Below are 16,095 nucleotides of genomic sequence, written 5' to 3'. Positions count from 1 at the left end.
TATTAGGTATTCTAACAAAAGAATATGAATTTTGTGCATGCTAATTAAGATACTTGGATAAATTATTTGGTTTTTTTTTCCCTAAGGCATGCCATTGTGTTTTTGTGTGTGTAGTTCAAATGAAGATGGCCATATATTTTATTTATGGCTATAAGTAGTAATGTTTTTTTTCTCGATTGACAGCATAATAAGCATGATTTGCGCTAAAACCTGTATTCCATACATTCCTATGCAGTTACATTCTGAGTGTTCCTTAATTACTGTGTGTACCTCAGAGTTCAGATTTCATGCAACATGTGCAATGACTGATTCAGCCTCTCAAGGGTACTTCTAGCTTAGCTACAGTGCATGCACCTGTATCCAGAGAATGTTTCTCCTAGTGTATATGGAAATTGTAAAACTGTGCACCCAATTCCCAGCAAGTTCTTGTTCCTGTTAATTAATATTTGATGTTAGATTGAGAAAATCAGGTACATGTATTAAAATCAAATATAACATTCATTTATGTTAAGAAAAGCCAGTAAGTACAATGCATGTATGCTTTGAATGGTCATTTATTTCTTTGAGGTATTGTTTACTGAACTGGAAAGCTATTTATACATATTAATTTACTATAATGCACTACAAGACATATACGAGACAAGTATATACAGTGTATCAAACTGACTCATAAATGACATGTCTTGTGAGTACTAAAACACTGAATATTTATTGAAAGCACTTTTTTTTGACAAGAACTTTTCTTCCTGTTCTAATGTGACACCTGTACTGCTTATGAAAATTTAAACATCACTTATTTTTTGCTTTATAAAAGAGTTTGGTTATAGAATAAAAAAACAAAATTCATGAAAATGAAGTCGTGATTATTAGACAATTTCATGAAAAAATGGTGTCGTGAATACACATATTTTAAATTTGTAATCTGCAATAATTATTGAGGGTTACATGTACATGTATTATTTTGATCTCATATGTAATGAACATTATGAACATTCATTTTAATGAAATGTGTTTGCAAAATAAATTTCCATGTATTGATTATGTGTTGAGATGTTCAAAAAAAAAAACTTTGATAATGTACTGTGGCATTGTTAGCCCCTACTTTACATGTGTGATAAGCAATGCAGTCTTAGTTTTGCTATTTGTTTATCTTTTCATCTGCAATTGTGATTTTTTTTTACATAGTCCACGGACATAAGAAACTATTACTAGTTATAATAGTTCCAAAATATAAAAATGAAATTAGTTAAACCCTATTTAATAGGAGAATTAGCTAAAAATATACAAATTTTTAGCTAATTCTGCAATTGAAAAGGGTTTATAATTTCGGTTTTTTTATATTTAGGAAGTTTAAATACAATTGGTAAAGGGAACATTAAAAAAATTCTTTTCTATAAATTCCTGAAAGAAATCACACCTGCAATTTGTGTAGCAAGCTAAATAAGTGCATAGAGGAGCAAGAGTCTCCATTCCAAAATTATGAAATTCAAAGCCCATGGGATAGTTCTTGTTTAGACTCTATTGAACATTTAGAGAAAAATTCCTTGACTCTTAAAAAATGTCTTCTTACTCTCTGTTCATTTACTGGACAAACTGAATGTATAGTTGAACAAGACTGCCTCTTCCAAATTAATGAATTTCATTGTCCTTTTGGCCAAGAGATTTGATATAAAGTTTGGGCACTATGGATCAATTGGTAAAACTGCTTTGATTCTATGAAAACCATATCTCCCCTGTTTATTCAGTAGACAAATAAAGTGTTGATACATGTAGATCAGTAAGAGTGCCCCTTCACAAAAGGAGGAGAATTCATGACCTCTTTGTAAAAAGTTTAGTCTCATTTTCCCAAGACTCTCGTTCTCGAGACTTTGCCCGCGCGCAAAGTCTCGAGAGCGAGAGTCTGGGGAAAACGAGACTATAAAAAGTTATGTTGTTTGGTCTGACAGTTGTTTTACATCATTGAAAATCGTTTACTCCTTGGTACATGTACTGAAGAGACAACATTAAGAGACGTTACGCACGGTGTTGGTGTCACATCTGGGAACGTTATAAATGACGACGAACGTCACGTAAACGGAACGTAAAAATTACTCATATCAGTAAGCGACCTAGTAAAACTTTGCATGAAAGTATAAATGCACACTGAAGAGTTCTAACTCCATGGGTTTTTATATAGATAAGGTGGCCTCCTATGTTGAAATAAATGGAAATCTTAAGCAAATGACACAATTTGAAATAATATGAAAGCATTATTGAAAATAAACTGAATACTTTATTTGCATGTAAGTAAACATCAGTGATTACTGTTCTCTAATACTTCATTATCTTGGAACATCTTGATATATTTTTTCTTGATAAATTCTTTTTGAAAATGAAGTATCAACATGTCTATATAATATATATAAAATCTTAGAGTAAAAATCCGTTTTCATTCGAGTTTAAAGCTCTCTTACATCCATTTCTTTGTTCAAGGTTAAAAAATGAAAAGAAACTGGAAGTTTATTGAGTAAATCTGTTTATTATGTAGCGTGAAAAACGTTCATGTCAAATACACACAAAAGTATTCTTTACCGTATTAATTTACTTCCTTTAAAGTTGTTAAAAATGCATGTTTCAAATCAATTCTAAAAAATATTTAGACGCCATTTAATATCAATATATCTTGCGTTGGATATCAATTTAGTGTGTTAACACGCATAAATCGACACATTCCAGGATATTTTCATTTTCCTCTTCCGTTAGGTGAAGAATTATTTTATTTCGTTTTGAATAGATACATTTTTATGGCACGCCAAATACACAAAAAAGCTTAACATAGTTTCACAGACGATAAACTAGGTTTATCGGTTGTAAACTATAGTTTACGGACTGTAAACTATAGTTTACAACGTTACTCTATATTTTACATCTGTAAACTATAGTTAAAGCGATAATCTCTGTTTCAGAACCGTAAACTATACTTACATGTAACACTGAAAACAATCATTTGCGATTGCAAAACATAGATTATCTGATAAATACAGTTTCACGATTTGTAAACTATGGTTTACAACTCTTAACTATAGTTAACGATCTGAGAAATATTATAGTTTTACGATTTGTGAAACTATGATTAACAACTCTTTACTATTGTTCACGATTGTAAATTATAGTTTACAGACGTGAATCTATGTTTATAAACACAACCTATTGTTAACGTTTTTATTACAGACAGATAAACTTAGATTAGATTATAGTGCGACATTTAACTCCGGACACGACATTTGTCCGGACTTTCGCCAACCACTTTTCCAAAGATACATAGAAAAAATTTATGTCATCCGGTGGGATTTTTTTAATCGCACAACATGGGCTAACCTTTACACCTGAATATCTTCCAGTTTAAAAGATATTACACCTGAAATCAAGAAATCCCATGGGATTATGGTGGGATTTTCTCTCCTAACCAATATCCCACCATTATTCTGTGGGAGAAAAATGAGTTCTGTGGGATTTTTTCTCCTATAGAATCAAAATTCCCATTTTTAACCTTACATGGGATTTTTTATCCCATAAGTTGTGAAATGGGACAAGAAGTTCCATAATTGTCACAAATAGGATTAAAAGTTCTCTATCATAATGTTTTATAGAATATATTATCCTACAGGAGAATGGAAATTGTTTTTATCTCTTTAATTCTTTCCCTTTGAAAATTTCAGTCCTAACTCTTTCCATTTATCATTTTACATTTAGAAAGTACATGCTATTGCAAGCAAAATAATACCAAATTGGCAAAATTTCATTGAGAAATAAAAAAGTTATGACCATTCAAGAGAACACAGCAGTACGATTAACAGAGAAATTTGGCATGATGATGGATTCTCCCTATGAAAATTTCAGTCCTCTTACAATTTATCATTTTACATTTATAAAGTACATGCTATTGCAAGCAAAATAATACCAAATTGGCAAAATTTCATTGAAAAATAAAAAAAGTTATGCTCATTCAAGAGAACACACCAGTCCGATTGACAGAGTATAACATGATGATGGATTCTCCCTATGAAAATTTCAGTCCTCTTACAATTTATCAATTTTCATTTAAAAAGTACATGCCATTGCGAGCAAAATAATACCAAACTGGCAAAATTTCATTGAGAAATAAAAAAGTTATGCTCATTCAAGAGAACACACCAGTCTGATTGACAGAGTTTAACATGATGATGGATTCTTCCTATGAAAATTTCAGTCCTCTTACAATTTATCAATTTACATTTAAAAAGTACATGCCATTGCAAGCAAAATAATACCAAACTGGCAAAATTTCATAGAGAAATAAAAAAAGTTATGCTCATTCAAGAGAACACACCACTCCGACTGACAGAGTATTACATGATGATGGATTCTCCCTATGAAAATTTCAGTCCTCTTACAATTTATCAATTTACATTTAAAAAGTACATGCCATTGCGAGCAAAATAATACCAAACTGGCAAAATTTCATTGAGAAATAAAAAAGTTATGCTCATTCAAGAGAACACACCTGTCCGATTGACAGAGTTTAACATGATGATGGATTCTCCCTATGAAAATTTCAGTCCTCTTACAATTTATCAATTTACATTTAAAAAGTACATGCCATTGCGAGCAAAATAATACCAAACTGGCAAAATTTCATTGAAAAATAAAAAAGTTATGCTCATTCAAGAGAACACACCAGTCCGATTGACAGAGTATAACATTATGATGGATTCTCCCTATGAAAATTTCAGTACTCTTTCAATTTATCATTTTACATTTAGAAAATACATGCTATTGCAAGCAAAATGATACCAAATTGGCAAAATTTCATTGAGAAATAAAAAAGTTATGCTCATTCAAGAGAACACACCAGACTTAAGTACAATTATCGGAGTAATATGACATAATGAAGGATTCTCCCTATGAAAATTTCAGTCCTCTTACAATTTATCATTTTACATTTAAAAAGTACATGCTATTGCAAGCAAAATAATACCAAACTGGCAAAATTTCATTGAGAAATAAAAAAAGTTATGCTCATTCAAGAGAACACACCAGTCCGATTGACAGAGTAATACATGATGATGGATTCTCCCTATGAAAATTTTAGTCCTCTTACAATTTATCATTTTACATTTAGAAAGTACATGCTATTGCAAGCAAAATAATACCAAATTGGCAAAATTTCATTGAGAAATAAAAAAGTTAATTTTGACCATTCAAGAGAACACAGCAGTACGATTAACAGAGAAATTTGGCATGATGATGGATTCTCCCTATGAAAATTTCAGTCCTCTTACAATTTATCATTTTACATTTAGAAAGTACATGCTATTGCGAGCAAAATAATACCAAGCTGGCAAAATTTCATTGAGAAATAAAAAAAGTTGTGCTCATTCAAGAGAACAAACCACTCCGATTGACAGAGTATTACATGATGATGGATTCTCCCTATGAAAATTTTAGTCCTCTTACAATTTATCATTTTACATTTAGAAAGTACATGCTATTGCAAGCAAAATAATACCAAACTGGCAAAATTTCATAGAGAAATAAAAAAGTTATGCTCATTCAAGAGAACACACCACTCCGACTGACAGAGTTTAACATGATGATGGATTCTCCCTATGAAAATTTCAGTCCTCTTACAATTTATCAATTTTCATTTAAAAAGTACATGCCATTGCAAGCAAAATAATACCAAGCTGGCAAAATTTCATTGAGAAATAAAAAAGTTATGCTCATTCAAGAGAACACACCACTCCGATTGACAGAGTATTACATGATGATGGATTCTCCCTATGAAAATTTCAGTCCTCTTACAATTTATCATTTTACATTTAGAAAGTACATGCTATTGCAAGCAAAATAATACCAAACTGGCAAAATTTCATTGAGAAATAAAAAAGTTGTGCTCATTCAAGAGAACACACCACTCCGATTGACAGAGTATTACATGATGATGGATTCTCCCTATCAAAATTTCAGTCCTCTTACAATTTTTTAATTTACATTTAAAAAGTACATGCCATTGCAAGCAAAATAATACCAAACTGGCAAAATTTCATTGAGAAATAAAAAAGTTATTCTCATTCAAGAGAATACACCAGTCCGATTGACAGAGTAATTTACATGATGATGGATTCTCCCTATGAAAATTTTAGTCCTCTTACAATTTATCAATTTACATTTAAAAAGTACATGCCATTGCGAAATGATACCAAACTGGCAAAATTTCATAGAAAAATAAAAAAGTTATGCTCATTCAAGAGAACACACCAGTCCGATTGACAGAGTATAACATTATGATGGATTCTCCCTATGAAAATTTCAGTACTCTTTCAATTTATCATTTTACAGTTAGAAAATACATGCTATTGCAAACAAAATAATACCAAACTGTCAAAATTTCATTGAGAAATAAAAAAGTTATGCTCATTCAAGAGAACACACCAGACTTAAGTACAATTATCGAAATATGACATAATGAAGGATTCTCCCTATGAAAATTTCAGTCCTCTTACAATTTATCATTTTACATTTAAAAAGTACATGCTATTGCAAGCAAAATAATACCAAGCTGGCAAAATTTCATTGAGAAATAAAAAAGTTATTCTCATTCAAGAGAACACACCAGTCCGATTGACAGAGTAATACATGAGATGGATTCTCCCTATGAAAATTTTAGTCCTCTTACAATTTATCATTTTACATTTAGAAAGTACATGCTATTGCAAGCAAAATAATACCAAATTGGCAAAATTTCATTGAGAAATAAAAAAGTTAATTTTGACCATTCAAGAGAACACAGCAGTACGATTAACATTTGGCATGATGATGGATTCTCCCTATGAAAATTTCAGTCCTCTTACAATTTATCATTTTACATTTAGAAAGTACATGCTATTGCAAGCAAAATAATACCAAATTGGCAAAATTTCATTGAGAAATAAAAAAAGTTGTGCTCATTCAAGAGAACACACCACTCCGATTGACAGAGTATTACATGATATGGATTCATGAAAATTTTAGTCCTCTTACAATTTATCATTTTACATTTAGAAAGTACATGCTATTGCAAGCAAAATAATACCAAACTGGCAAAATTTCATAGATAAAAAAAGTTATGCTCATTCAAGAGAACACACCACTCCGACTTCATGATGATGGATTCTCCCTATGAAAATTTCAGTCCTCTTACAATTTATCAATTTTCATTTAAAAAGTACATGCCATTGCGAGCAAAATAATACCAAACTGGCAAAATTTCATTGAGAAATAAAAAAGTTATGCTCATTCAAGAGAACACACCTGTCCGATTGACAGAGTTTAACATGATGATGGATTCTCCCTATGAAAATTTCAGTCCTCTTACAATTTATCAATTTACATTTAAAAAGTACATGCCATTGCGAGCAAAATAATACCAAACTGGCAAAATTTCATAGAGAAATAAAAAAAGTTATGCTCATTCAAGCACACCACTCCGCAAAATAATACCAAAAATTTCAGGCAAAATTTCATTTCATAGAGAAATAAAAAAGTTATGCTCATTCAAGAGAACACACCACTCCGATTGACAGAGTAATACATGATGATGGATTCTCCCTATGAAAATTTTAGTCCTCTTACAATTTATCATTTTACATTTAGAAAGCACATGCTATTGCAAACAAAATAATACCAAACTGGCAAAATTTCATTGAGAAATAAAAAAAGTTATTAATTGACAGAGTAATTTACATGATGATGGATTCTCCCTATGAAAATTTTAGTCCTCTTACAATTTATCATTTTACATTTAGAAAGTACATGCCATTGCGAGCAAAATAATACCAAACTGGCAAAATTTCATTGAGAAATAAAAAAGTTATTCTCATTCAAGAGAATACACCAGTCCGATTGACAGAGTAATTTACATGATGATGGATTCTCCCTATGAAAATTTTAGTCCTCTTACAATTTATCATTTTACATTTAGAAAGTACATGCTATTGCTCTTATTCTGTATTTTGTGTTGATGTGCAGTGCTAAGTTTGAACTATCTCGGAAGATTTCAATACATATTTATAAAAAAAAAAAAAAACTGAGATGCTTGATATTAAACAATACTGCTAGTTTCTCTATTCAGTTTATTTCACAAGTTTTGTATCTATCTGAAATTTACTGTTTGTACAGTGCTAGTATCCCTATTTAGTTTATTTCACAAGTTCTGTATCTATCTGAAATGTACTGTTTGTACACTTTGAATACAAGATTATTGGTAGGAAAGTTAACTACATGTGTATACTTTTCATACAGAATTTACATTTGATATATCTTTTACGTTCAGTTTTCTTATTTTATTTTTAATTTCATTTATTTCTTCAATTTGAACGATTTATGTGTGAAATTGTGATTTCTAGAATAACATTAAAACATGTTTCCTGATAATATATAATATAATGAACACATTATTTTCTTTATATACCAACAGTTCTAAGGAGACCTCTTTGAGTATTTACTATAATTTAAATCAATGATCTATAAATTGTCATTTTTCTCTATAAAACTTTCAAAAAATTTCTTTTTCGTCCAAAGTTTCTTAAATTAAAAGTTACATTGGCTATTATTGTTTAAATGAAAAAATAAATCAGGTAAACATAAAGACCAAAAGTATTTTAAATCTATAACTTACGTACTAGAAAGGGACATAACTCTGTAGAGAGTGTCGTATTATGATGTGTCCCAGATCGGACATATAATATTCTTTCAACTAAAGTTCAAGCTATAAAATTTTATAAATGATACATTTTTATATTATCGTTAAAAACAATAATAGGACATATTCATAAACGCGTCACAAGACCCAACTTCGAGATATTGACTCTGTTGACTTCTAAACGCTTTAGCTTTGGACGGGACTATATTTTTGGACGGGGGTGTCGATCCTAAGTTAAGCTCAATGTGATTTTTTTTTTTTTTTTGATATTTGTCATCTGAGTTTTATTTCAAAGAAAAAATTATCAACTTCTGTAGTATAACCTGTTTTTCTTAATTTTGCAGTAAACGTGGTAAATGTTTGAATACTAATAAAGCAACTTAAGTCTGCTGTTAAACCTACCCCCCCCCCCCTTGCTAACTTCCAAGAATCCAATATCTTCACCCCAGATCTCGATAGGGTATGATACATGTATGTATATACCTAGAGGCAATTAAGAGTCTTTTGTTTTCCACAGGTAGCAAAACTGTCACAATTTGCTTGGAACTAACAAAACATACACAGGGGATATTAACACTCAGAGAGTCGAATTAACAACTGAATCTCATGAAAAACAAACTCCGTGCTTTACTAAACCTCCGGATTGATGAAGTCATAATTTTTTTTTCATTTTCAATTTAAAAATTAAATCCAACATTTTTACACCATTCATAATTGATAGCAAACGATAAAATAAATTGTATATATTTTCCCCCTTAAAAATATAAACTTGAATCATGTTTATGAAAGTAAAATGAATACTCGTATAATAGCTTTTAATTTTTCATTCTACGTTTCACAAAAATGGGATTTGAAGAGACAAAATTTTATAGGTTACTAGCTATTGATTATCACATGAAGGATATTTGGTGAATGATACAATTTTGAACATCATACATGTAGAAGGTTAACAATATATCAAAATGCCGTGAAGAAAAAGAAGACGGGGCTTTATTGAGGCTATGTACTGCTGACTGGACTTTCAAACGCTGACCATGCAAATAAAGTTTTCTTGACGTTTCAAGGGAAACATTTTATTTTAGAGATACAAAGAGACTACCCCCCCCCCACCCTCCTCCTTCTTATCATGTTCTCAGTGATCATGATCGATGTCCCATTTATATTAAAATATTAATATTTTTGGTATTGGACATTTTAATTACCATTATTTAAATTTTTGTTGTTGTAAATACTACCATGGGTATTATCTATGGTAGTATTTACAACAACAAAAATCAGAAAAAATAGGCCTGATAATTTATTTCATTTCTTTTTTTTTTTTTTTTTTTGCTCATGAACTGTGCATTGTTTAAATTAAAAAAAGATAAACCAATAAATAAAAAAAGCAGCAATATTCTATCTATGAATTCACTTCTTAAAAATTCTGTGCAGAAGGATGCATTTTTATTTAAATCCCTAGAATTACCCAATGCCAGTCAAGGAAAATAAAAAAAAAACGGCAAGAGATTATGAGGAAATTTCCACATGATGTTGACAAAGACCTGCTCTATTTTTGTAAGTAGATTTAGAATTATTGAATTTGTTATTTATTTCACATGTTACTGCATGGATCATAGATTTTTTTTTAGTCTAAAGATCTAGTATAAGATCATCCCGTTTCCTCTGATTTTATAAACAGACTTACAGTGTCTTCATATGTTATGAATTTCTTTCACTGTAAAGTGTTTGCAAACCTAGCAGTCTAGTCGATGGGGATATTCAGTAGTACATTATACAAGTTAACAAAGTAAATAATCGTCAGAAAATTATACACATCCGAATATTATTCTTTCGTTCGAATTTCCTCAATGACAATTAACGTTGTAGTACTCGTTCGTTCGAATATTCTCAATGACTTGAATGTGTACACAAGCTGGTGATTGTACTTAGAAATATATTGTCATGTCTAACTTTGTCTGTAATTTGCAAGTTACAGTTTATAAGTATCTTGATCATTGTTGATTACAGTCATCAGCATTACTGATTAGAAAATTAATTCTTATCTTCTCTCAGACATGGTTAAAAGTATCCCACTACTGTAGTGTACTATAGGGATTAACACACATTGCGTGTGTTGCAAGTATTATTTCTTTTTCTTTCTTCTTCTTCTTCTTTTTTTTTTTTTTTTTTTTTTTTTTTGCTGTCAAGATAATTTTTGAGATATAATATGGGGATCAGTGTTTAATGATTAATATATTACATGTCATGATGGACATATCTAATCACCCCAAAAACTCCTAATTATATTGTATCCAAATATCAAATTACTTAATCTCTGTTAGAAAATTTGTTGATCCTCTGAAGTTTACATAAGACATGTACCCACATGATTATTGATATAATCAATTATTAAAATGTTTTTTTTTTTATCTCTGAAAAACAGTCTTAAAACTTTGAGTGAAAATCAATCTTTAAACTGCTAAACTTATTTTTATACCATGAATACATAGGAAGGAATATCATTATTAAGTTATCTTCATGTACTTTTGAGGGGAAAATTATACATCTGTGTGCATGTTGATCCTTATGTGTAAGTAAATAATAAAAGACACAAATGCTAAGACTTATTTATTTTACATATTTATTTGTAAAAATATTTTTTATTACTTTAAACTGAAATAAAAAACATTCTAGCTTTATTACTAATAATATGATTTTTTATTAGAATTGATAGGGAATTGGATATTTAAGAAATAAAGTTCACTTTTTCATGAATGTTGCAGTATAACCTGCTTTGTTAATGTAGCATAGATTTAAATTACACAAGGACTCCCAATTTCAATAGTCATCGCCCACTGACTTCAAACACAAAGGTAGCCGCACAAGAATTACATGTATATGTGGCCTCCTAAGCATCAGACACAGAGATGGGTGCACATGAGATTTTCATGAATATCAGGCCTTCTTAGCTCCTAACCTATCGACCTGCCTAATTTACATTCCCGTAGAATTATTAAGAAATCAACTCTCTTAACTTTCAAAGAGTTACCACAGAGAAAAATAAAATGCCCCGCCACAGCATGATATGTCCGTCAAATATTGTTCAATAATCATAAATTGGTTAGAGTGAAAGAAAATCAGGTAACCTTGATTAACAGATTGACACAGATTTCAATGATCTAATTTCCATTTCTTATCATGTTGAAAATATTGTACATGTATACATCTCTAAGAGACTTACAGTGTAGGGATTAATTATAACTAAATAATACATCATATAATTCTAAACTGGCTGTGTTAGAGCTTAACAAATATCTATCTGCAGCTTTAAATTGTTTATTGAATATTTTGTGAAATAATGGAAATGCTACAGTCTAATAAAAAAATAAAAAATAAATCATTCTTTAGACTATAAAATTCTAAGTGAGACATGACTGCAATTTGTTGCAAATATATAAAAATTGAAATGTAAATTTTTTTTTCAATGAACACATGTATAATTAGCTTTAATTATATTATACAATACTAATTTAGTTTTAATCATACACTAAAACATTAATTTCTTTTAATTACATTAAATCAATTGAAAGATCTTTATCTGGAATATAGCCATCAAGAACTCTTAATTAACACAAGCAACTATGAGGTCACAGTGACCTTGAAATAGGCTAGACAGGATTTTTCATATTTGGCCATAGCATTTTTATTGAAGATCAGAGCAACCTACTTTTTGTGTGTGTCACACCGTCTACCCAAGAAGTATTAGTTGACAATCCTAGGCCTAATAGTATTCAATTTATGAGCCGGACACGAATGGACAGATGGACGGACGAACATGAAGCCTATATACATGCATAACATAATACGTCCCGTCTTAAGACAGGCGTATAAAAACAGACATGGAAATATGGCATCATCTGACATCATGAAAAATTCTCAAGGGCATAAAACTACTATAGTACAGATACTGGTAACTGTATGCAGAACATGCACAAAGTTTCATTTATGGTATATTTAGAGATGAAAATAATTAATATTTTGTACTTCGTCCTCTTAGGGTGAATTTTAGTGTCAGTCATTTTGGCTGGATTGAGAAATTTGAGTGATTGATAGTTTGATACTCAACATGATCAATTCATTTTCTAAATTTGGTGAAAATTTAATCCATGCTTTGTTATTATACATGTAATTGATATTGTATGATTTATTCTATTTTTTCCTTTAACAGAAAATGAAGATATATATACTGACATATAGTGTACATGTACCTTGAAGATTTGTCCCCCTTGTAAATACAAGAAATGCAAAGGTAATTCTTTGTGAGAATAGAAAGAATTAAGGAATACAATGTAATAAAATTTTTCAAACCATACAACAAAAACTACTTTGAATAATTACGGTAATACGCAACCAACCATTTACAATTGAATTCTGCAGTTTTATTTCTTTAATATTGAAAAAAAACAAATTTGATAATTTTTAGCTCACCTGAGCGGAAGGATCAAGTGAGCTTTTCTGATCACATTTTGTCCGTCTGTCAACTTTTCACATTTTCGACTTCTTTTTAAGAACCAATGGGCCAATTTTAACCAAACTTGGAACAAAGCATCCTTGGGTGAAGGGGAATTTAAATTGTTAAAATGAAGGGCCAGGTCCTCTCACAAGGGGAGATAATTATTAAAGAAAGACAAAAATAGGGTGGGGTCATTAAAAAATCTTCTCAAGAACCACTGGGCCAGAAAACCTGACACATATGTGGAAGCATCCTGGGGTAGTGTAGATTCTAAATTGTTCAAATTATGACCCCTAGGGGCTGGGCGGGGCCACAATAGGGAATCAAAGTTTTACACAGAAATATATAGGAAAAATCTTCTTCAAGAGAACCACTGGGCCAGAAGAGCTGAAACTTATGTGGAAGCATCCTGGGGTAGTGTAGATTCTAAATTATTCAAAATCATGACCCCTGGGAGTTGGGCGGGGCTACAATAGGGAATTTAAATTGTCCAAATTAAGATCCATGGTTAAGAATTGCATGACCCAGTCAAAGCTTCTCAGGTGAGCGATGTGGCCCATGGGCCTCTTGTTTTAGCTCTACTGGTCAGAGACCAAAAGAGCTTATGCGATAGGAAGGTGTCCCTTTGTCCGTCCGTCTAGCTGTCCATCCGTTGTCTGTCCGTTGTCTAGCTGTCCATCTGTCTGTAATTTTTCAAAACACTACTCCTCTGTTTTATTCTGATTTCAATATAACTTGGCACACAAGTAGACTGCACTAAGGTACATAGTGCATTGTTTGTTTTTTTAAATTTCAATGAACAGTGCTGCCATGGTTACTAAAAATAGAAATTTCTGTATAAAAATTCCTTTAAAACGCTACTCCACCTACAATTTTGGTATGATTTCAATGTAATGTGGCACCAAGTAGACTACACTTAGATACATAATTCTGTTTAATGCTGTCGCAAAATTTCAAATCCAAGTGCTTCTTTTTCTTTGTTATGCATACAGACCAGTAGAGCTACAGTCTCATCAGAGACTTCTTTATTATCCTTTTCATCACACAGCAACTTTCTTTTTTTCAGTATACACAGATATATACATACACATAAAAGGAGACATCATCTCATGATCTGTGGATCCATTGAAAACTTTAAGGACAAAACTGTTGATAATTCATTCATGTAAAGAGTGTTGACCTGAATATTGAATATCTAAATGGAACTAAGTTAGAGAATTAATTTAATAAGTATTATATTGTATATTAATGAATACTCTTTTTATTCATCTGTCAAATTTCTTAATTAAAAATTAAACTTAAAGGCTTAAATAAGGATTTTTTTCATTATTTTAATTAGAACAAGTTCTTTAATTTATTTTTCTTTTACATAATTGATAAACAGGCATTTAAGGTCATACGCAATGTAGTTTGCACTTTATTGGGTTCTTCCCTGGAGTTCAATAGTTCCACTAAAGGAAGGACCTGTGTGCAATATTTTTATTGTCTATATATGGATTTGTAAATCTCCTCTAAAACAGTTTTGATGAAAAAAAAAATCTGGAATTTATGTTTTGTAATTTTTGTACATTTTGTCTTTGAATAATGCAAAAATTTTCAAACTTTAATATCTTTTCAAAATCTCTGGAAATGCATACTGATTTTTTGTCTAAACATATGTAATATGGTACATGTATTATAAGTTTAAATATAGAATTTCTTGAAAAATTATCAGAAGGTAAGATACCTTGCATATTTCCTTAAATGTAAAATTAAGGGATGTGTACCTTTATTAAATGAACTAGGGAATTCATGAAGTGTGCATATTTATTTAAAAGTGTTTTATTTTGCATGCACTATGCCTAAAGGCAGAGGATTTTTACCGGGTGGTAAATTCCAGGTGAGGGAGGGGCTTATTTTGTACAGGTGTGAATGCCTTGGGAGCTACCAGTCTACCTGTGGCCATCTGTCTCCTAATTCCTATACACAGGAAGTGGTTTAATACACAGTGAAATACCCAGATGTCAAACTTTACCTGTGTTGGGGTTTTGAGAAAATTTTGAATTAATAGAAGTAATACAAACTTTCTCTGTAATCTATATTGATTTATTTATGAATGTTTGAAAACACCCCTACCCATTTAAAACAATTATGATGATATCATACTATAAACTCAAATATTACAACAAAGATTATTTTAGATGTTAAAGTATGTGTTAATAAAAAAAAAATAGATACTCCAGTAACAAGTCTAATGACCAAATAAGACTTAATGTTTCATTCTCCCCCAGATTCCATGAATTGAATGAAAAGAAAGCCTTGTTAATTAACTATATTTCATTAAAAAGAAAAATGTAGTCAGGGTTTGACACATGGTGCGAGTGCACTATGTGTCAAACCCTGACTACTATAATACATGTAGGCATATAGTACATGCAAAATACTACACTAATGTTATATTATTATGCATCCTTATTATAATATGTCACCTCGTGCAACGTGCGTCATAATCTTTTTCTTTAATTTTGAACTTTCCATGCTTTAGGTATAATGCACAGATAGTTTTAGAGAATAGTATTTGACTGAAGGGGGGGGGGGGGGGGATTGCAAGAAACTATTTTAAAAGAATTATTTTGAATGTTAATTTTTCATCTGAAGTGTTAATTACTGCGGAACTGTAGCTCTCTGAAATAATATATATTGACAGATGGAAGAGCTACATGTGCAGTGCCACCCATAGTCGAGCACTATTTCGGCATAGTATGTTTATGCTACAGTGTATTTAAATCATAAGAACATAATGCAAGAATAGTAGGGTATATGGGTTATGTCACAGAGACAAACTGACAGGAAGCATAATAATTGACAATATGCATTTATGACAAGAAAATTGAATTCCTGAAAGAAGTTGAATAAATTTAAG

The 16,095-nt window shown here is 30.7% G+C and overlaps 1 long non-coding RNA gene across 1 annotated transcript; it reads left to right on the top strand.

Annotated features, from left to right (window-relative positions):
• Positions 1 to 10,180: 10,180 nt before the first annotated feature.
• Positions 10,181 to 14,413, top strand: LOC134249084 (uncharacterized). Its single transcript, XR_009988214.1, has 3 exons — positions 10,181 to 10,255; positions 12,909 to 12,989; positions 14,260 to 14,413. It is a non-coding gene; the product is annotated as an uncharacterized LOC134249084 (long non-coding RNA).
• The last annotated feature ends 1,682 nt before the right edge of the window (positions 14,414 to 16,095 follow it).

This window comes from Saccostrea cucullata, unplaced genomic scaffold (assembly GCF_032062105.1).
Source record: "Saccostrea cucullata isolate Sc308-1 unplaced genomic scaffold, CSIRO_AGI_Scuc_v1 ctg2690, whole genome shotgun sequence".
NCBI classification, from domain to species: domain Eukaryota; kingdom Metazoa; phylum Mollusca; class Bivalvia; order Ostreida; family Ostreidae; genus Saccostrea; species Saccostrea cuccullata.
This window is presented reverse-complemented; position numbering and strand designations above follow the sequence as displayed.